This window comes from Giraffa tippelskirchi, chromosome 7, assembly GCF_054371585.1.
Source record: "Giraffa tippelskirchi isolate mGirTip1 chromosome 7, T2T-mGirTip1v1.2.pri, whole genome shotgun sequence".
In the NCBI taxonomy this organism is placed as follows: domain Eukaryota; kingdom Metazoa; phylum Chordata; class Mammalia; order Artiodactyla; family Giraffidae; genus Giraffa; species Giraffa tippelskirchi.
Window position 1 is genome coordinate 95,971,962 of NC_137281.1, and position 21,800 is coordinate 95,993,761.

At 34.7% G+C, this 21,800-nt stretch overlaps 1 long non-coding RNA gene across 1 annotated transcript in view; it reads right to left on the reverse strand.

The window, feature by feature from the left end:
- Positions 1–373: 373 nt before the first annotated feature.
- The window catches only part of LOC145512761 (uncharacterized), a 615,780-nt gene continuing 594,353 nt past the window's right edge, over positions 374–21,800 (reverse strand). The window contains exon 8 of the long non-coding RNA XR_014058773.1: positions 374–2,169. This is a non-coding gene — a long non-coding RNA (uncharacterized LOC145512761). The remainder of the gene's footprint in view (positions 2,170–21,800) is intronic.

Sequence of the window (21,800 nt, forward strand, 5' to 3'; positions counted from 1 at the left end):
TTGAGTTCTTAATTACACTTTAATTATAACTAAATCCTCTTGGCTGAAACTTCCCTTAAAATTGTCTTCGTCCAGTTTACTTCAACCATTGCAGAAGTAAGATAGCTTTTGAAAGATACTATTTTTTGTCATGAGACCTTTTCTGTAACACCCACAAAGGCTTCTGGTGCTCAGAATAACAAACTTACCTACAACATCTATTTCCCAAGATTGTTGCCCTATCTGTCCAAACTTGGCTGTCACAGTCACAAAATATTAGCATGTATTCTGGACAGGCCAGTCCAGTTCATCATTACTCTGTGTAATAATAATGTCACTTTCATTTTCAACTGTGTGAATTTAAGCTACTCATGTTGCTCAGAATTCCTTCTCCTTTTTTTTTTCAGTTTATTTACTTCCTTTTTAAAAATTTAGATTTCATTCATTGTATCACACAGACAAAATACACTAATACCCTAGCTCACTGTAGCTGACCAAAAGAATGTCAGCTGAATTTTGGAAAAGAATCCCACTCTGAACCAGTACAGAGACAATTCCTTTGGCAAAATGGTTTTCCAGGTCCTTGATAAAGAGGAAGTAGAAATTCCTAAGAGAACTCTATTTTATGCCATTTGTAATTTGTTATACATAAGTATGCCTAAGTTAATTGTCTAGAAATAAGTAGGTAGTTCTTATTCCAGAGTATAGATTCAGATTCAGTCATTTTCAGATAGTTCTTTGGTTTTCTCCATAAAGCCATCAATTAAGAACACTTCTGGGTATATTTTATAGATAAGTATCTGGATTGTGCAGATTTTTTCTGATTATTACAACTAACATTCAGGTGCCCAGTTAGGTGAGCAGTAAAACAAGTATAATGCTACATTAGAAAGATTTACTTATGACCGGATATGCTACAGATTAAAATTGAACACAATAACGATGGCTTCTTAGCAAAGGAGCGATGATATAAAAGTGTGCTATTATCAGAAAAGGTAACCTAGGTACCTAAGAACTGGAGCTAAGAGGCAAGAATCCAGCTCTCTTTTCCCCTCCTCCTCTGCCTCTCTCTCTTGCTCTCATTCTTGTTCTGCCTCTCACTTTGATGTGTATTTCCACTACATGTTTTACAAGCACTACTTTAGATCTGTAGAAGACAATTCATAATATCATATTATTTCATTATAGTAACATTGTGGCACTACACATACATCACACTAATAAAAGGAATACTAATAACATGGAATTTGACTTGAAATTCATAACACAATGGAATAGCTCAGGAGCAATTCAAAACAATGACAGTAACTTCTTTCTTCTCTTCCTATATGCTATTACTTTTGGTAAGTGGAATCCATATTCTTACATAAACTAGAATTGCTAAACTCTTAATAGCATCCCCATGGTTTTGCAGCTTACTATGATGCCTTCACTGATTTCATCATAGTTCAAGCATAATAACGAATCGGCATTTGTCCTCAGGAGCATAAACTGTCTGAGGCTATTTCTACATTCACAGCAGCTTCACTCTGAAATAACTATTTTAAGTCTGTCAATCCACCTACCAGCTTTCTGCCAGCAGTATGACTGCCATACATAAACTCTCCCCATGCTGGATAATTGGCACAGACCATTTAATTCTTTTCCTAATAAACTTTAAATTGTGTAATTCTATTAATTTGTTACTTTTGAAAGTGTTTCCTGCTTCTACAACACACAGCCTTAGGTAATATTTTGTGGAAGATTATTTTGGATGCTGCTCATCTACAATCCACAAATGTTTGTTTTTTTATGATTTAATGAAGTACTATACATCTATATCAGTTAGGACTTTTTTCAGTTGCATAGACCAGAAACCTCCAAGTAATGAAGGTTGACACCCAAGGACAGTCTCCACATAAAAGAAGTCAAGAGATAGGCAGGCCAGAGGTGCTGTGATGACTGTATGTTTTCATCTCTTATCCCAGCATGTGGTTTATGTACTGAAGTCTACATCACAGACCAAGATAACTGCCAGTTGGATTATTTCAGGCAGCAAGAAAGAGGAAGGGGAAAGGGGTCTATGGCGGTCTATCTCCCACCTGAGTTTGGCATCCTCTACATCACGGCATTCTTACACATTACTTCCACTTGCTTCTCAGTGGCAAGGTAGAATGAGGAATGAAGTCTTGAGTTGTGTGCATTGACATTCTGAAAATAATGAGGATTCTGTTACCCAAAAAGAGAACAGATGCAGAATAGGCAGCTATTAATTTCTCCCATAATACGTTTACCTTTTCAAGTTTCTGCCCATTGAGACCCTTTACTATGTATCATAATGAAAAGTTCACAGCCTTTGGAGTCAGCAAATCTTACTTCAAGCTTTGGGCCTGTCCTTTACAAGGCACATCACCTTTGGCATATCACTGTTTCTGAATGTCTTACCTTTAATATGGAGATTGTAATATTTTATTTATATTTATATCTTATTTTATGAGATAATAATGAAAGAGATGATAATATATATGATGGTGATTTAAAAATAGTTCATTGTATGTCAGTTATAATATTGCTATTGACTTATGTGTGAGTTTGGAAGTATTTGCATTAGCTAAGAGGACTGTGGAAGAAAACTGTCAGTAAATTTATTCCATAATCCTATGGTCTCTAAGGTTGTTTATGCTTAGTTCAGAGAATCCAGGAAAGTATTAACATGTTGATCTCTATTAAATGAAAAAAAAAAAAAGACTTAATCTAGAGTAGATAACAACCAAGAATTGCTTGTCTCAGAAAACGTGTTGGTTTTACAGAGTAGGGAGGGAGTTTAAAAGCCTGAAATGAGCAATTTTCATGTGGACAGAGCTCTTACAGCAGGGAACACTTGATGGTCTACCTAACATTAATCTCTCTTATTTATTCTTCCTAAAAATCTTGATTTTATTCCAGTATTGACTCCTGTCCATTCAACTGACTCATAATATTCATTATAACAAGGAAATTTATTAACATTTCTCATCAATGGATGACATTGGGCAAATATTTTCTCCACTTGTTTTTTTTCCAAATAAGGTACATGGCTAAGTAAGAACTGTCCTAGCAAACTTGGCATGACAAAATGATAAGCTGTCAAAAAATGATTTAGTTTCCCAAGAGGAAATATTAAAAATTTATGTCTGTGTCTATAATTCACTTGATTTATTTTGCAGGACTGTGAAGTTCAGAGAAATACATACTTTTGAAATGGGAAAATGTTATTTTCTTGAAATTTCTTTCTTTAGTATCTTCCTTGTGAGTTTGCTATCCATATTAAATTGACTTATGTGATCTATATCTCTTTCCTAAAATGCCTTCTTTCATAGGTGAAATGCTAATAATTTTAATATATAAAGCTTATAGAAATCAATAATATAAATACAAAGGGCCCAATTACATCTATTTTTATATATATGTATATTTATTACTTATAAAGTTTTATAGAAAGAACATATCTGAGTATCATTATACTGGTGATGACAATTGAACAATACTCATAAAACGTGACTGTTCTTGAGTAATAATTATCAAAGATTATAATTTACAATATTGAGAAGTATAGAACAAAATACTATTATTGTAGGACAATTGCTCTCCAATATTGTGTTGGCCTCTGCCACAGATCAGCGCCAGCTATACACACGGCCCCTCCCTCCTGAGGGGCTTTCTATTTCTCACCCCATCCCACCCCTCTAGGTTGTCACAGAACACTGGTTTGAGTTCCCTGTTTTACACAGCAGATTCTCACTTGCTATCTATTTTACATACGTAGTTGATTAAATGCAGACTGGGAGGATAGACAATACTTTTGAAATGCCTGTGAAGGTGAAAGAAGAGAAGCGTCAACAGTCAGAGATGTTGGCTGTAGGCAGGGGAAATTTTTTGAACATAGGAGAGAGAGGAAGCATCATCAGTTATGCAAGCTTCTGAGAAGATTAGAGGAGATATGATATGGATCCCAGGTGAGGGTTCCACCTTGTGGAAGAGCAGTGACACTTTAAAATTAATAATAGTGATGTAAAAAGAATGGGATACAGGTATATTGTTATATTTGAGAGTGGGGAGCTGAGGTAGTTTCTAACTGATTTGATGAAAAAAATCCATCTTAAGGACTGTGGAAAGAACAGTGAAGAAATGAAATCATTGAAGATCGAAAATATAAACTGACAGGAAATCCCCCTTTAAAAAATTTTTTGACATTCTTAATATGATAAAAGAATACTTGGCCTCTACAAAACAGAAGCATAAAGTAATAAGGAGAGTCAGATATACTGAGACAACAAGATATTAATAAAAAAAAAGTAAGAAGAATGAAAAGACTTAAATAGACTAAAAAAAGTAATGGAAAATTCAAGTCCATTTGGGAATTAATAAAGAACAGATTAGGATTATTGCTACAGGAGCTCAATTTAGTAATGTAAAGGAAAAAAAACAAAACAAAACCCCAAGATTCTCTCTTTAAATGTAAAAGAAAAGAACAAAGACATGAAAATAGTAAGGTAGAAAATAATGTACATGGGAGATGGGCAAAGGGAAATTTAGTGCTCAGGTGTTCCAGAAGAGGAAGCCTAACAATTAGGACAGCAATAATTACTAAAGTTATAATTGAAGAAAACTTTCTTGTGGTTAAATATATTTAAGCACATTACTTATATAGTTATATATAAGCAACTTATATATTTCAGAGGCAATTAATATAGTAATGTTCATATCTAATTATATTTCTCAAAAAATATTTGAACGCTAAAAGAAAAAAAAATGCTCTGTGAGTGTACAGGCAGAATAAATAAATTCCATACCAAAAAATAGGCAAGTCTAACTGACTAGTATTATGTTTCTACTCTGCAAGGCAAAGTTACAAATTTGTTTAAGAAATGTTATATCAGAAAGATATTACCCAGCCAGGTTTTCTTTCTTTTAATGTATAGTGGTAACAGAAAGACAATCTCAAATTTACAAGAGCTAAGAAAATATTCTTACATTCTTAGTGGAAAATGAAGTACATTATAAGGAATAAAAAATTAGTATCAGACTTCTCATCAGCAACATTGAATTGTAGAAGATAATTCAACATTGCATTCAAAGTTCTGAGCGAAAATATACCTAGAATTCCATACTCAGCTGAACTAACAATGAAATATGAGAATAAGGACTCAGAAAATTAACATGAATACAAGAAAGAGAGTAACTAACACAAGAAACATTGAGGTAACCAAATTCCAGTTCAAGAAAAAAAATAAGTTAAAATGAAAATAAACAAAGTGTAGATTAGATATCGGTGGGAAGTTGGAACAGAAGAAGTTAAAGAAAGGAGACTTTTCACAAAGCTAACCACAAAATGGTTGAGGAAGAACCATTAGGATGATGAAATAAAGAAACATATTCTTTGGATTTTTCATTCAGAAACTTGTTGGTTATTTTATATTTTGGTGACTTGAAGAAACAACACATCAGTGGGAAGAACAGGGTGTAGACTGTAAATATGTCTTATATTTAAATCACTCAATTTGTTCACCAATCTCTATGGCCCCTTCTAGCACTGAAAATAAGTTAAAATGGGGTTCAGTTATTATTAAGGAACATGTTTGCTTTCTGAAACAATTTAATTAACTTTTTTTTTTATCTAAGAACAATAATATATCTGAGTTTTGATTTCTTAAAATTTCTATTTTGGATGCCTTAACATGTTCCATGAATACAGCAAGCACATTTATAAAATATTCTGTTCCTACTAAAAAGATATCTGATTTCAACTTTTTGAGTGACTAAATTTAGAAACTTCTCTGTAAATGTAAGTAAATCACAGAAAGGCCAGGAAAGATCAAAGGACTCATTAAAACTTTGAGACTATTAATATTTCACTGTACAACCTGTGGGTGTAATGTATATAGCAAATATTGCCAAAAGCAGTGTTTATGGTGGTGGTGGTGGTTCAGTCGCTAAGTCATGTCTGACTCTTGCGACCCCATGGACTGTAACCCGTCAGGCTCCTCTGTCCATGGGACTTTCCAGGCAAGAATACTGCAATGGGTTGCCATTTCCTTCTTCAGGGGATCTTCCTGACCCAGGAATTGAACCTGGGTCTCCTGCACTGCAGGTAGAGTCTTTACCAACTGAGCTATGAGGGAAGCCCAGTGTTTATGAGCAAGTGTCTATGACATCTTGCTATTAATATTAACTGCAGATAGGGTATAACTTCCAAATAGAGAAAGAAATGCTTGCAATATTTGGCCATGAGAAAGAATACCACATTAGTACTGGGGCTTCCCTGGTAGGCTAGTGGTTGAGAATTCACCTGCCAATGCAGGAGACATGTGTTGGATCCCTGGTCTGGGAAGATCCCACATGCCCTGGAGCAACTAACCATGTGTGCCACAACTACCGAGCCCATGCTCTAGAGCCTGTGCTCACCACAAGGAGAAGCTCACACGCCACAATAAAGCAGCAATAATGAAGTCCGCGTGCAGCAATGAAGATCCAATACAGACAAAAGCAAATAAATCAATCTTAAAAAATATTAAAAAAAAACACATTAGAACTTCAAAATGTGCATGTATGTGCACACACGCATCTGCACACAAAAAACATCAGTGGTGTTTCTCTTTCTAATATTAGAACTTGCCAGTGAGATTGAAAAATCACTAACCCAACATTATCTTCCTTTTTCAACAATAGATCAAGTAGCATGTTTTCATAATAATTTTCCTTTTTGATTTACATGTTATTTGAGAAAAGTACAATTCAAAGATCCAAGTTAACTCCACATGATTGAATCCCATTAGAACATCTTGTATGGCTAAAATGGAAATAATGATTCAAGTAGGAAGTATAGAGAAGATGAATAAAAAATTAAGCAGAAAACAAATATGATATTTAGCTATCTCCAAAATTGTAAGACCTTGCTATATTATCTATTTCCAATAAAGCAATTTATACAAAGAAAGCTAATCCCATGATTTCAGTTTTCCTCTGATATTATCAACTGCCTTGTAAATAGAGTTCATAAAGCATATACATTAATAAAGCTTCCTCTTTCGACCCTCTACCCCTCAGGTTTTTGTTGTCCTTCGCTAGAGCACCCACTTATACTAAACACACACACACATAGAAATCAAAAGCAGTATAACATTAATGCTCCTCTCTTCATCCCAGTTGGGTCAGATTTTAACTTCATTAAATTGCTGTCATATGGTGGCTGCTGACATACATCAGGCCTGGAGAGATTCACTCATCAGGTTCTCTCTAAGACTGTTAACAAGAACAGCAACTCTCATTAGGGGTTCCCCAAAAGCAGCTAATTAAGGGACAAAGGTTGCTCAGATTGTCACAATTACACCTGTAAGGTCCCTGTAGAAATACCCAAATCTCTAACAAACCTATGTTTGGTTGCTTAGTACAAGAAATAAAGAGCTCGTCCATTAAAAAAAAATGAGAGGCAGAAACTGTCAACCATTTGAAAAGCTTTACGAAAATGATCATCCAATTAGTGGCTATGATCAAATCAGGCATGAACTCTCTCTGGATGGCTCCATAATTTTCCTTCTTGCATGGTGTAATTTCATATAGCTCAAATGAACTCGTGAGAGGTAATTCAGTTCCAAACAGTTTTCTCATCACTGCTAATTATACTAATACATTGAAATGCCTCCTACAAAATGCATGAGCCCTTTAAGCCACCTCATTAATGTGATATAATTTTTGCCAGAATATATATCAAACCTATTATCACCACAGGTTTTCTTTAGCATTTTTTTCAAAATGTCTATCAAAAGCTTAAAAAGTAGATTTCTTTGGGCTGGTTGTCTCATAATTAACTGTTTCTTTGAACCACTGTTGTCTATTGTAGTATTTTTCAATGGCACTCACAGTCTTCAATATGATATTCCCCAGACCCACCAGTGTCTTTTTCCTCGCTGAGTATTTGATTCCTTAAATCTTTTCCCAGTTGTAGCTGATTCTTTAAATGGCAAATGGTGCATGCAATAATGTGCAAAAATGAGTTATACAAACTGAAAGCAGGGGTGTAAAAAGAAGCATCATCTGAAACTAAAATAAAGACAGATTTTATGGTATTTATGTCAGTTAATTTAACTGCTGGTAGGGGCTTTTGTTGAAACATGAGTTAGTTCCAGTGTTTAACCTTGCAGTATTAATTTATGCTTTATGGCCTGAGTACTTTATCATTCCCTCCTTGGGAAGACAGTTATCTCATTAGCCAGAATTTAATGAAATGCAAGGATACACTTCTTAATTTCAAAGATTACTATAACACAAATCAGGTGTAAATCTCAGACTTACTGCCCCTTCCCTTGCCTGTTTAAAAAAAAAAGAGAGAAAGAGAGAGGTTCATTTTGCAATCATATCACAGAAATTCATCTGGTGGAATACATTTCATCACAGCCATTTTAAAGGCATCTCTCATCTGTAAAAGTTGGTTTAACTTTGCATCCAGCAATATTGATGGCCCTTTAGCTACATTAAAGTTTCCAGAGTTGACAATTCATTATTCATCATCACAATTAAAAACTAAAATGTTGATAAAATTACCAATTCCCTAGACTTACTCAAACATGGACATAAACACTTAACCACATTTTTACCAAACTCAGTTTCACAGATAGTACTGATACATTTTGCAACAACTGGTTTTCCCAAATTAGTAGGCATTTTTATGAAGAAGGTAAATTTGTTCTGAGATTTAGAATTGCCAAGTAAACAAATACATATTAGTTTAAAATATATGACATATTGTCTGCCTTAAAGAAGCAGAGATATCTAAGTTATAAAAATTTCTGGACTGACCTTTGTTTTCAAAGAGTTCTAAACATCTGAAAATTTAAATACTCTACGAACTGATCGCTGATTCTGGCACAGATCCTTCACTTCTTTGTTTCTGGGCTTTTTCTCATGGTATCTTCTTTGTGGAAATGTTTCTTCTGATATGTTAGATCATGTATAGCATAACCCTGGGTTGTAACACTACCTGAATCACCTAAATTTATTCGAAAACACTGCATGATATTTAGGTTCTTTTGGAAACGAATGAATGAATGAAGGGTGTATGCATATGGTGACATTTGATTAATTTTAACACTTCTTGTCTAAACACTGAGAATATAAGGAATTTACCTATTATTTGATGATATAGAAATTATAAAGTAAGCAGGACTAGATGAATGAGTGACTCCCTCTGGTTTGCTGTTAACTGGGGAAAAATATTTCCTAGGATTAATAATAGTTTAAAGTCACATGTTTAAGCTTCCCTGGTTGCTCAGACAGTAATCTGCCTCCAGTGCAGATGACCAGGGTTCATTCCCTGGATGGGGAAGACCCTCCGGAGAAGGGAATGGCTATCCACTCCAGTATTCTTGCCTGGAGACTCCTTGGACAGAGGAACCTGGTGGGCTACACTCCATCGGGTCACAAAGAGTCGGACACAACCTAGTAACTATCACTTTCACTAAAATTATGTGTTTAGCTAGGTATTTCTTTTGTGTGAGTGTGTACATGTGCATTCTGTGCAGGGATGTGTGATAGGTAGATGGGTTTAATCACTAAGTCATGTCCAACTCTTGCTACCCAATGGACTGTAGCCCACTAGGCTCCTCTGTCCATGGGATTTCCTAGGCAAGAATACTGGAGCGGGTTGCCATTTTCTTCTCCAGGGAATCTTCCTGACCCAGGGATCGAACCCAGATCCCCTGCATTGCAGGCAGACTCTATCAGCTGAGCCACCAGGGAACCAGTGGGTGGGTATGGTTTAAATATCAGCTCAAAACACAAGATTTATTATCAAGACTTTACTTCAAGGAAATGGCCAGTCCACTCTTGAATAGAGATACATGGTGTTTGGCTAACCAGTATAGTGATTATTTTTCTACTATTCCAATATACTTCTTAGTGCTAGAAAACTGAAAATAGTAAAACACAATGTAAAGAGTTGTAAATGGCACTTCCTTGATCTAGAATCAGATTCCCTGGAGAGGTGTACCATATCAGCATGGTCCTTTGGTCAGAGCATGAGATTTGGATTTAGGCAGATGTGTGTGCAGGTTAATAGGTTTACTGGCTATGTTTCATTAGAGAAATTACTTAAATTTTCCTCATTTGTAGAAAGCTTTTAATAAAAGCTATGGAGTTTTTTTTTTTTTAAAGAATAAACTTTATTTTTTTGAACAGTTTCAGATTTACAGAGAAATTACAAAGATAGTGCAGCGAGTTCCCATATATTCTAAACCTAATTTCCCCTACTATGAACATCTTAACATTAGTATGGTACATGTGTTACAATTAATGAACCAATACTGATATATTTTTATTAACTAAAATCCATGCTTTATTCAGACTTCTTTTGTTTTAATCTAATGTCCATTTTCTGTTTCAGGGTTCCATCCAGTATACCACATTACATGTAGTCATCATGTCTCCTGGGTTCCTTTTGTGACAGTTTCTCTGACTTTGTTTTTGTTGACCTTGGCAGGGTTGAAGTGTACTGGTTAGATATTTTTGTAGGATGCTCCTCTACTGAAATTTGCCTGATATTTTTCCTCATAATTATGGTTCTTTAGAAGGAAGGCAACAGAGGGAAATTGCCATTTTTATCACATCGTAACAAAGGTGCTTATTAGCCTCATGACTTATCAATGTTGATGTTAACCTTGATCACCTGGATAAGAAAATCACATTTTTAACAGGATTAAGCCAGGGAATATATGTGAAAATACATCCACACAGTCCTGGAACATAGGAGGAGCTCGGTGACCATCAATTTTCTCTTTTTCATCTCAACTCTTGTATTCAGATCAGTTCAGTTACTCAGTTGTGTCCGACCCTTTGCAACTCCATGGACTGCAGCACAGCAGGCTTCCCTGTCCATTACCAACTCCTGGAGCTTGCTCAAACACCTGTCCATTGAGTCAGTGATGCCATCCAACTATATCATTGTCTGTTGTCCCCTTATCCTCCTGCTTTCAATCTTTCCCAGCATCAGGGTCTTTTCTTATGAGTCAGTTCTTCTTATTAGGTGGCCAAAGTATTGGAGCTTCAGCTTCAGCATCCATCCTTCCAATGAATATTCAGGACTGATTTCCTTTAGGATGGACTGGTTGATCTCCTTGCAGTCCAAGGGACTCTCAGAGTCTTCTCCAACATTACAGTTCAAAAGCATCAATTCTTCAATGCTCAGCCTTCTTTATGTTCCAACTCTCACATCCATACATGGCTACTAGAAAAGCCATAGCTTTTACTCTTGTATTAAGCTTCTGTAATTTTTTTGTTCAATTAACATTTTTGACTTTGCTACAACAAAGTGTATTAAAACGAAATTTTCAGGATGAGTTAGGACTCCACTTAAAGAAAAGTGCTTACTTTACATGTACTAAGTAGACCTTATTAGATGAGAGTCTTATTTACTACAAAGGCAGTCCAAGGGCACTGATCCTGAATATTACAACAATGCACCGATATAATGTGATCAACTTTCTGCTCTGAAAGTTGATGTCATCCATGAACTACATTAGGAACAGATATCATTCCCTTTATGTCTACCCACTAGTTTATCAACTGTTCAGGAAATTTAAGCTACTGGACAAAAACCAGGCAAATAATGAAAATTTCTGTGTTTTCTTCTTAGTTTTGCAGTACATTTCTGCTTGGTTTTAGAAAAAGTAAACCACATTATTGTGTATTTATTCTCATGTATTTGAGTAGTTTCCATAAGCTTATTTTCACCTTGGTGAGCCTTTTCTCTGACCACATAGATGGGGTTTATGTGGTCTGGTCTTTCCTTTCATAACCATCATCGTGCATGTTATTACTTGCATCATATCTATTCACTCAGGTGGATCATGAGTTCCTTGGAAGGAGAAGCCAACACTTGTTTCTGATGTATCCCTAGGACCTAGCACATGACTGGCATATTTCTGCTATAATAATTTTTTAATACACAAAGTGCTTTCCTTTTTAAAAAAATTAATTTCTCAGAGCAGTAAAATGAGTAAACAGGCTCATGAAAGTTAAAGGATTTGCCCAGAGTTAACACCAGTATTGATTTGATTCAGTCTTCTTGATGTTGTGTCCAGTGTCTTTTTCACTAGAAAAAGGTGTTTCTAAGCAAGGCACTATGCCAGGTGATGCAGGGTTGGTAAAGATATAGAATCAAATCCACTTTCCAGAGGTCAGAGGTTGAATGAAAATATTTTGAACACAGTAGGAACAAAAAGGTGTGATGGAAATACAAGGTATTATTAATACTGAGTGCTGAAGTGGCATCATTGAATTTATAACAACCAAATATATTTAAAGGAAAAAAAAAAGGCCTCAACCAGCCTGTCTCAGAGGGTATTATACTTAATGCCTGAAAAGTACTTGGAGATTTATAGTTAGAACACAGGTCTGCTTTGTGGTTCAGGAACTGACTGCTTCTCTATGTAGCTCCACTGGTAGTTCCTCTGATGTCCCTCCAGCCCCAGTGCAGCTGGCTTAGAAAAAATTCTAGGAATTTGGTAATAAAGCAAAAAGAAGTTGGAGAATTCATTATGATTTATTTCATTGGGAGGATGTTAATTAATTTTAAATTATTAAGTGAGTGGAATAACACACAGTGATACTCATAGGTTATTAAATAGGCATGAATTACTTAGCTGAAAAATAATACAACCTTGGTTTTACATAGTTCCTATTTTAACTCTGACAGCCCATGCTTTTTACACTCAAGAGTATTACTCCATGAATTCTCAACAAAATTGGGCTGGTGACACCCTTTACCCATTTCCTCAAGTTGGGGCTATCCTGAGCTCAGGTGGCTGGCAGGATCTGATGCTGTAGACTGTATTAAACACACAATTACCAGATCAGCCTGGTTTGTAGATATCACTTTATTTATCCCCCAATTCATCCTAACTTTTCTGCTACATTTGATCTATATGGTTACATAATACGGCTATCTGTTTGCTAGTGATAACAAGAATACTTTCGATGTTGATGCCTGAGTAGGGTCACAGTTTGGAACTTATCATATATAACTGACTAAAGAAGTCTCAGTATTTGGTTTTGAAAGTTTTCTTAAACTTGGTATTATGCTGTGTGCTATTCCACTTACTACATGTGTAAGTTTAGAAATGGGTTTAAGGATCAAAATAAGAATGGAAAATAAGAGACAGTGTTTTTCATCCTATTTGAATGCACATTTAGGTTGGCTTAGGTTAACAATAGATCATTTATCTGTTGGCAATTCTAAAAAGAATGACAAAAATGTTGTTAGGAAACATTTTGCAAATAGACAGAACATATTCTATCTTTTCTAAATTAAAAAATATCTTTTGGTACCTGGGAAGGCAATATTTCTGACCCAACTATGGTAACTTACTGGGAAAAGCCATTTCTTGTAAAATTCAAACTGCCATTTATGACAGAATCAATACTTATGATCTGGTTACCTTTCTGGAACTCTGTGCTGTACTTTGTGAAGTGGAGAAATGTTTATTATCCTAGATAAAAATCTCAACAGATAAATAACTTAAGTGTGTGCCTCTACTTAACAGTTTTAGTTCAATCAATGAATTATATGAGCTTGCCAAGTAATTAGAAAACCCCTTGATTTTCTTTACATGCTTTGGAAAGTATTTCAATAGATGATAAATTTACTCTTCCAACTTCAGCTTCTCTTAGGTATTTCTAATTATAAATATTTTAGTCAATTGATATTCCATGATTTCATATGGGTCATTCTGAGGTAGAGATTGTGTAGTTCGAACAAGGATACAGGAGTATGATGGTAGATTTTATTGGGACTTGAAAAATTGCCCATAGACAGCCAGGCTTGGCACTTACTCCACATCACACAATTTGACCATTAGCTCTAAGAGATCCTTCTCTATACAAACAAGAGGGAATGTATTTCACATCATCTCACCCCCAGTTACATTAAGTTTAAAATGTTGTTTTATTTGGTTGGGCTACTGACAAGTATAGACTGAGCTGACCATAAAACTATATTTAGATCTAATTCTATGAGGGGTCATAGGGTGATAATTTATACAGTTAGTCTTGTAGGAATTAATTTTTCGATTTGACTATTCATAGCATCATTAATGAAGAAAAGCTGCAAGAGAAAACAGACCATTTTCAGGAATGTGATTCAGAACATTAACACCTTAATTTACATAAAATTAGTTACATACTGCTACAGTAATTTAATTTGTTTGACCAGTACTTTGCAACTGTGAAAAATAGATTCAGAAAGGCCAGACAAGGAGTTCTACATATTTTCTCCAAATGGCTAGCCTCAGAATAATAAGAAAGATAGAGAATTAATTATAAGGCAATCCAGTATACTACAGTAGCAGCTTTCAAATGCATGGATTAGAAATACATTCTCAATTTCTTTTTCTTCTTCAAAAATTTTCAGAAAATGCCTCCTTCATATTGGAAATAACTTCCATATTTTTTCCATTACAGTTTCCATTACAGTTGCATGAGTAAAAATAATCACACTAAAAGTTTATGATATGCACTGTTGTCAGATAGACTTGGTCAATCTCTGTTTACCAACAGCAATGTTACTTAGTGTAACTACAGACATGAGTACGACCACATTTAAACTAATCTCCTACTTACTTGTTAACCTGATAACATCCAAAATTTTAATCACTCTTACTTTTCCCAGAAGCCAAGTGTAATTAATTTGAACATCAAATAATTAGATGATTACCCTTAAAGATGTCTTGAGTGAATACATTAATTTAAAAAATTCCATTTTTCCTGCTTTTTGAAAACTTCTTACATGTCAAATATATTTTCTGTTTAAAGATATCCACTTATGATTAAAGACTTCTTTACTATCATCACTAATAATTATACTTACAGGAAGTTGTATTCCCTTTCTCCTGATATACCTTAAATGGTTGCTACTCATGACTTTACAGGTAGGATTTTCTTAAATCATTGCTTTTTATTAAGTTTCTATTTATAGCCAGGTTTAATTAACTAGGGTAACCATTTTTTCATATTTTCCCTCTACCAGCCTATGGTGATTTGGTTTCAGTTTTGCTTTATATTTTCTGTGTAATTAGGAAAATCTTTTTTTTTTTTTCTGTCAAATACCTAGTCTGCACTGATGAGGTTGATATGGTCAAAAGTATCCCTGGTTGATACAGAAGGTAATTGCTATCCAAAGTTTTTGTACTAACAAAACCATTTCTTTTAAAAAATATTTCTTGCATTAACTAATTAAATTGATTTTTAAAATATATACAGAAATTGTTAGGTTATTGTTGATACTGTCTCTGTCAGACAGCTTATAAATCATTTTCAATGAAGGAAAGAAAATTAGCCTTGTCATTCGCCCATCTTTGTGAAAGAATGGTGTGAGGATAAACCAAAAAAAATGCAAAACTTGATAAAAACTTTTTTCTTCTCCAATACATCATTTTGCAAACTGTAGTTGGATCTATATTGTAAATCAAATTATGTTTTTGAAGTAATCCTTTAGTTTCATTGTCATGCAGATATGTCTTCCTGTTAACTTTCCAAAATGGAAGGTAACATGGTGGAAGGTTTGGAAATTTGGGGAGCTTAGATTTGATCTTGATTTTGTTATTAGCTAGTTCAGTGATTTTGTGTGAGTTCACTAGTAATTTCTGAGTCTTGGTTTTCCTCGTGGGTGAAATGAAGGTTTTAGATTTGATGGTCTGTAGAATCTCTTCTGGTTCACTAAATTCAGCATTCAGTATGATACTTTTATTTGTCTTATTTGTTTGGTACATTTAATTGCTCCTGGAGGATGACACAGCTGAATATAGATGCGATTATGGATATGGTTGAGATAGAAAAACAGTATAATTTAAAAAGGTGAATTCCAGAGAGGAAGTTGAATTGCAAATAGACATAGACAAATTTTCTGTTGCCTTTGCCCTACTTTTTCCAATTAATTCTTGATTTTGGTCTTCTTTCTAACAGAATCCCAAGATAAAAAGAGGACTACAGAAAAACAGACTATTCAGTACCGAAATCTACTTTCTGTAGACTATATTCTGCTAATGCAAACTTGCCCCGAGATTGCAGGGGTACAGCAAATCATGTGCTCTCTTCCAAATTCAGTGACCTTACATTATCATGCCTTCCTCTAAAACAATAACAATAATAGCCACTATAATCATAAAGCGTTGAATTTCTAAAATATAGACAAAATGTCTGTACCTGTCAATGTATTTATGTCACCATTTTGTTTTTACTATTTAAGAGGCTCCTTCCCAGAACTAGTCTATAACCCACAATTAAGTTTGCCTCAAGATAAACCAAATTTCAAAAGAATCAAAATCAATGAAGATAATTTAAAAAGTAGAGGATGGTTTCCACAAATCAGCTCTCTGGTCCAGTCTGCAATATTCCACAAGCCCTGGAATGCTCCCTAATCTAGTCATTTGTCAGAGTGGTATAGGTCAAATGATTTGCTGAATCTAAGTTTTATTGATCAGATGCTGTTTTAGGGAGCCTGTGCTGAACATTCCTGATAAAATGATAGACTCTCTTTGAATAATACATGGTTTATACCCTAAGCTGTACCACACACACACACACACACACTGAAACTTTGTCAAACCCATAGTGGTGTAGATCACTGAATAAAAGAGCGACTTCCATCGTAGCACAAGATAGTAACATGGAGAAGCTGAACTGTTAAATCAAATCCGTGAAATTCATTTTCTTTGTACAACATTAAAATGTATTCCATAAAATGGCAGAGCAATCCAATAAAAGAACAGGTTCTGAAAAGAGTAATTTGTGTGCAAAAAGGTTATACATTTAATAGAGTTCTCCTGTAGTTTTGATCACATTTAGAATTCTATTGCTTTTTGTTAAATTTTCTCAGATTTTTCAAACTTTTCATCATTTCTTTGAAATATATGAACCTTTAAATTAAAGATAATTTATTCAGCCTCTACATTTAAATGCTCCGTAGGCATAATTTTTGTATTAAGTTTTCTTCTACAGCTGCATTTACTTTGTCTCATATAGATTACTCATTGTCAATGAATTATAACAGGACTTATCTGTTAGAGTATCAATTCTTAGGTTCATTTCAATATTTTAACTATTTGCATAATAATTTTTCAGGAAGTGAAGTTTCTGTATGTTTCAGGGAAATTGTCATAATATGTAGAATATTATTAATCATATTTGTAATAAAACAGGAAATAATTTATTTTAATATGACTTTATGAATATAATCATGAGGCTGTTTATGCTCTTGTATTATTATTTTTCACCAAAATTATTTGAGTAGTTTAGGGTAATTAAGTGTGAATGAAGACATATTATTTTTCAAAATAAAAGACTTTCAAATTGCTCTAAAAGCACAAGCAACTTTATTTTTTCAATCTTTTTTCTATCTTTACTAATATTGCCTATTATGAAGATTTATTTCAGCATGAATATTTTGTTTATAAAAATTCATAATTATGTTTAATATTATGTTAGAAAATATAATTTTATCTTAAATATGAGCTGCATAGAAAGTCATTCTTCCTAAAGTCTGTAGTAAGTTATTATTTGATTAAGAAGTATTTATCTATTTAAGGTTATAGTGTTTTTACAAGTAGAACCAGGTTCTTTTATAATCATGCTAATTTGGCTGAAAACTACAAAGAGAAAAAGAGAATATTTTCCTCTTGTACATATTCTGCATGCTTTTTCCTTTTTTAAAACAGAATATTGGGCTGTTTCCAATTAAATTGAAATGTGGCATGGAAGTTATCAATCAAATGTAATTATTTTGTGCAAAACAATACCACACACAAAATTAACATGTACAACAGGGGAAAAGTGTCAGAAGACATCAGTTATTCCTAGGACAGCTCATCTCTGACTGAAGTGATGAAATTCCAGAAACATTGCTCTAGCAACATTCCTGGCATCACTCACTTTGGCCCTTTTTCCTCAGACTTGCTTACCCCACTGGTTGCTTTAGGATCTTTGTACATGGGATGCAGAAATGGAATCAGAATGAAATGATCTATAAAGGTGGTCCTACCAGGAATCCTTACTTTAGCTTCATTGTAAGCATCACAGACTGTTATTCTATGTGTACAGCTTTGGCAGATGGCGATACAGAAGGCAACGCATGATTTTGAAGTTTTCTACACACCATTTCCTCATCCTTCTCAACTTCACACAGCCCAAGTTCACAGGACTCTGGCTGCCTGAGACATCATGACATCTAGTGGAGATCTGGGTTTTCCACTGGCACCCTAAGAGTGCAAATCCACCCAGCATTTTATTCTTTCAAGAACTCTTTTACAGAATTTAACTGTGCAAGTAAAAAAAAAACAAAAAACTGTGCAGAATTTAACCATGAGTCTACAGGTTCATGTATCCAAGGATTACAATGTCACTTGCCAAACTCAATAGTGAGTAAAAGCACAGACAGCAGACACATGGTGTTCTCCAACCCTAGGTATTGAAACATGAGAATTGTTCTTACAGCTCTTTCTGCCCAGTTTGCATAAGGCCTCAGTTGCCTTTTTAAAACAGTATTCAAAAATAATTCCAAATGATTTGACTCACATATTGAAACCAATTTTTTTATGTTAATGTTTATTGAACCCATGCATTATATTTATACTTTAACAAGGGGCTTCTGATGGCAATGATTAAACTCAAATGATTGTAGTAGAAGGCTAAGCATAAAGGCAAACTGATGGGACTTCCTCGGTGGTCCAGTGGTTAAGAATCCATCTGCCAATGCAGGGGGCATGGGTTCAATCCCTGCTCCAGAAAGATTCCATATACCACAAGGTGACTAAATCCATGTACCACAACTACTGAGCCTGCGTGCTGCAACTACAAAACCCCACACACCCTAGAGCCCATGCTCTGCAACGATAAGCCACTGAATGAGAAGCCTGCACACCGCAAACAGAGCGGCCGCTGCTTGTGGGCTTCCCTGGTGGCTCAACTGGTAAAGAGTCTGGCTTCAGTGCGGGAGACCTGGGTTTGATCCCTGGGTTGGAAAGATCCCTTGGAGAAGGGAAAGGCTACCCACTCCAGTATTCTGGCCTGGAGAATTCCATGGACTGTATAGTCCATGGGGTCGCAAAGAGTCGGACACAACTAAGAGACTTTCACTTTCACCTGCTTCTGGAAATTAGAGAAAGCCCACTCGTGGCAATGAAGACCCAGCACAGAGAAAAAAAAGAAAAACTGATGCTCTTGAAAAAGAACTTCATAGAATGCTTCTTGGTCAAGCTATGCTAATCATAAGAAATCCTAAAATGCAATTCTTCTCCACAAGTTTTTTCGGGTAAATGATCTAAATAATGAGTACTCCCTTCACTAAGCTCTCATGAAATATGCATTTCTCTGGAATACCACATTTTTTTTAACTTTGAGATATAACTATCTGTTCTCATCTCTTTTTTTCCTTATTAGATTTCAAGCACCTTGGAAATAAACTGCCTGGGTTATCACTCTGCAATATGCATCTTCGTGTCTCCAACACAGGACTTTATATATCATGGTTGATCACACAGAGTTGAATTTAGTTGGATAATGTAGCCTTATGGAATGTAGTGGCTGGAAGGGATTTCATGTACCATCCAACCTCACTTCCTCACTTTACTGATGATAGAAACGGAAAGGCTTCACAAAGCTTGCTCTACGTCACCGCCTTCCAACGGCCAAGGCTGTCAACAAAGCCTTCATGATTTGCTTTTGCCTAGCTCTGCAGGGTCACTTGCCTCCCACCCAACTCCCAAACTCATTCATTTTGACTCTGCTCACAATGGCCTTATTTCTGTTCTAATACATGCTTGTCTATTTCCCATTCCTGAATCCTTGGGGTCTTTGGGTGTGTCTTCTAGAAGGATCTTCCTGCCGCTCCTCACTTGTGCCATTCCTTCTAGTCCCTTAGGATTCAACGTAACATCTACTTCCTTCAGGCAGCATTCCCCCAAAGCTTTGGTCTAAATTTCATTTTCCCGAATGATTCCCTTGTTAATTTTTCTTTAAAACATCGTGTTCTTATTCTTCACAATACTCATTTTTCAACTCTATGTGTAATGTTTATTGCTCTGATTAGACTATGTGCTACATAAAGTCAGGAACATTTTTTCTCACCATTATATCTCCAGCACTTATTTCAGTGCCTGATGTTTAATAAAAACAACCCATTAAATTTAGTTGAAAAATTAAAATAGCTAGTTAATGTCAGAACTATGGCTTGAAGGTTTCTATTCTTATTCACATTCTTACCCCACAATGGCAGCCTTCCATGAAAATCTATGAATGTAAGCTACACTAAAAGTACTACATCATGAAGGAATGGTGGTTCTAAATTTCAGCACCTGGGAGCATATATATAATTTTTTTCAGATTTTAATCTTTGATTTAATGGCTAACATAGTCCTCTTTGATAAACCCCTAGAAGTTTATTTTACTAGATTTTACATCAGGAGTTTAAGCAAGTACTAATCTTGAGTTTTTCTTCCCCAAACAGTGTGAAAAGTCCTCTACGACTATGATAGTAATGTCCAAATTGAATACAGCATGGCAGCTTGTTGTGGTGGATGGTGGGTGGGAAAGAACAAAATTTTCAAAATTAATAAATGTAGAAGTTAAATCTTGGCTTCATTACTCCCTTGCCTTATGATACTGGATAAGTTTCTTAAATATGTCTGAGGTTCAATTTTCTCATCTGGAAAACAGAGGCTAAAGATAAGACTTACTGTTATTTAGCTCCTGTCTGTTCTATTCATTTCTCTATCCTACCTGCAGCCTAGAACAAGATTCATCTCAATAAATATGTATTAATGAATAACTTAGCATAGTGCATGTGAAATAGGCATCCATCTCTATTCCTATCATCTATATACCATATCCATTCAGTGTCTGATACAAAGTGGGTCCCTAGTAAAACGTGGTGCATTATTAATAGAATGTTTTTGCTAATACAAATGTCCCATAAAAATTCAATGTTCTTTCTTTAATAAACATAATTTCATAGTGAAAACAACTGGATGCTCTGCAGGCTGGCTCTGATGTAATGTATTTAGAGAGACTTCTAGTAATTATTCCCTTTGATTTTCTTAATTCTACTCTAATTCAATGTTAAAAGTTACTTTTCATTCTTTGTTTAAAAACTATACTGTTGCTAAACAGAGAAATGAATACTTTAAAAGCAATGAGATACAATCAATAAATCCTTTTCATAGTATTTTTCAAATTTAACACGCACACACTTTAATAAATAAGAACAATGACTGTATTTGGGGATATACACAAAAAAGTTGGGAAGTTTTAAATATTATATACATAACTGACAAAAGGAAACGACTTCATAGTTTGCAGGATATTTCTAAGGAGTATTACCTTTTGTTGTATGCTATTTTCATCACTATAAATATATCTTTTTGTAAATTTTTACTTAATTCAAGATTTATTACAGCATCTTGGTAGAAGATTTGCTAGAATTTCATCACAGCAGTGACATACCCATTTCCCAGTGTAATTAATGTCATATCCAATAATAGATAAAATTATGAAATTTTAAGCTATTAAATATTATATATTTTTGTTGCCATTATCAAAAGCTCATAATTGTAGCTAATGTGGTAGAAGCTATATGATGTTTCTTGCTAAACATAAAAAAATCCAAAAAAATGTGAATGTGGCATATACATGCATCAATTTCGCAGAGAATAAGCAGTGTTTCTAAATTATGAGCACAAGTATTGAAACCAAAACTTAGTTTTCTCATCTGTAAAATGGAGATGATTAACAATAACTACTTGACAGAATTGTGAGGATTCGAT